Raw genomic sequence first — 2,682 nt, 5'->3', positions numbered from 1 at the left:
CAAATCACCAATTTAACATAGGATTCAAGCCTAAGAACTCCAAGAACTCTTAAATTATGATTTCGATCAAAAGGTCTATCAAATCTTGTCCGAATGACCTGAAACTTTGCACACACATCCCAAATGACACAACGAAGCTACTGCAACTCTCGGAATTTCATTCCGACCTTTATATCAAAATCTCACCTATCAATCGAAAAGCGCCGAAATTTCAATTTCGCCAATCCAAGCCTAAACCTTCCACGGACTTCCAAAATGCATTCCGATCACACTCCTAAGTCCCAAATCACCTAACGGAGCTAACCAAATCATAAAAATTTCAATCCGAGATCAAATACACATAAGTCAAATCTTGGTCAAACCTTTCAAATTTTAAGCTTTCAACTGAGACTGTTCTTCCAAATTCATTCTGATTAACCTGAAACCCAACACCAACGATTTGCACAAGTCATAATACACCACACGGGGTAAGTCATGCCCGAGAACTGGCGAGCGAAGTGCAAAAGTTCAAAACGACCGATCGGGTCGTTACACATTCCTGTCAATCAACATTTAAAGCATAATAAATTTTTGAAGTTGAGTCTAAGAGTCCGTTGAATTGAAACTTTTGAGTACTCAATTATAAAATAATTATTCTTACACACACTTAAAAGAGTTTATAAGGACATCCAACTTTAGTATGATGAATACATTAACGTAATGAAAATTTTAGCATACCAGTTGAGTTGTTGAGCATGCGACACAAACTTCTAAGAATTAAAATTGGCTCCTAATAAAAAAAATACAAATAGTCTGACAAAATTGTTAACTCTAGGAATTAATCAAGCATGCAATTTTGTAATTGGGGATGAGACTTTCATGTAGCTACAATTAGGGGTGTACAAAGGAAACCGACAAACCGCACCAACCCGATAATCCGAGTCAAACCGAGAAAAAAACCTGACTATGATTTGGTTTTATTTGGTTTGGTATTAGAAAAAAAAACCCGACCATAATTGGTTTGGTTTGGTTTTAACTAAAGAAAGTCAAACCGAAACCAAAACCAATCCGACATTACATATATAGAAATTTTAGATATATTTAATATATAAATATATTTATTGTGATGTAATTTATAAATATTTCTTAAAAATTTTCATAAGTTTGTCTTTTAAGGTATTATTTCAAGGTTGGACTTAGAACTTTTGAATGTTCCAATAAGCTTTATAGCCATTAACATTAGTAAATTAAATAATACTAACAAAAGACCAAATCAAAATCAAATCAATATTCATGCTAACAAAAGACATTCAATTTAATACTACGAACGAAAATGTATTGAATATCTATTTTTTGTTTTGCAATAATTTAGATAAAAATGCATAACCTATTTTTAGTTTTTCTTTAGCGTTTAGTCATGTAATTAATACTCTCTTATTAGTCTACTTATTTTAGCATGACTTAGTACTTTTGGATTATGTATATTTTTTATGGCTTTTTAATTAGCAAAATTTAAATTACATAATTTTATTTTCTTTATTGTTGAATATTTTAGGATAATGCCATGGCACATCTCATATTTTGTATTATTTTCTTGGAAAATACTTTATATAGTTGTATCTTACTAGGATTAAAGAAATATTTTGAGCACAATTTATATGTTTTGTTCTACGAAGATTTTACCGAAAAACCCCCGAAAAAACCCGAATAACCCGAAAATCAGAGAAAAACCGAGAGTGAAAAACCCGAGTTTTATTGGTTTGGTTTGGTCTTTAGATTTAATAACCCGACACAATTGGTTTGATTTGGTAATTGTAAAATCCGAACCAACTTGGCCTATGTACACCCCTAGCTACAATGCTACTTCAATTGAATTAAAAATATATGTCATTACTTAAATGTACATATGAGAATAATTAGAATTTAGTTTTCAAAAGAAAATAGATGTATGAAAAGAACCAGTTTAAACTAGGAATACAAATTTATTTTTCTTACTTTACTTTTTTTTCATCTTTCTTTTCTTAGCTGGATATTTGTTACGTGTGAAACACGTACATAGAAACTAGTATATTAAAAGGAGAGGAAAAAGCCTTCTCCTTAAATCACGTCGCAACCTAGAAAAAGAACACATGGCATAAGTAGTTAATAATTAGTTATTGGTTATTATTTTTGAATTTAAATATCTATAAAATAATAAAATAAAATATTTCTTAATAAAAAACAAAAATTAAAAAAGAAACCTCCATTCAAATTGGAGAGTGGTTTCAAGTTGGAGTTTTAAAATTATTTTAAAATAAAAAACTAAAATTACAAAAAATAAAAAAATTGCAAATTCAAAATTTCTTTATTTTTTTTAATAATTTTGGTTTTTTTAAAAATAATGTTTAATTATTCAGAAAATATTATTGAGAATAATAGAATAAAATAAAAAATAAAAAATATTTCAAGAGTAATAAAACATATATCTTCTATTATATTACAAAAAAAAAATTATAGACAAAAATATTAAATAAAGTAATATGTTAATAAAATTTTTTATTAACAATATAATTATATTAAATATTGGATAATATAATAAACAAAACTACATAACAAAAAAGTTATTCGATGATTATATAAATTCCTTTAATTTAATAGAGATTTTATTCATTAAAATACAGATAAAATTATTGACAACAACAGAATAAGTTTAAAATAAAAAAT

This window comes from Nicotiana sylvestris, chromosome 8 (genome assembly GCF_000393655.2).
Source record: "Nicotiana sylvestris chromosome 8, ASM39365v2, whole genome shotgun sequence".
NCBI classification, from domain to species: Eukaryota; Viridiplantae; Streptophyta; class Magnoliopsida; order Solanales; family Solanaceae; genus Nicotiana; species Nicotiana sylvestris.
This window is presented reverse-complemented; position numbering follows the sequence as displayed.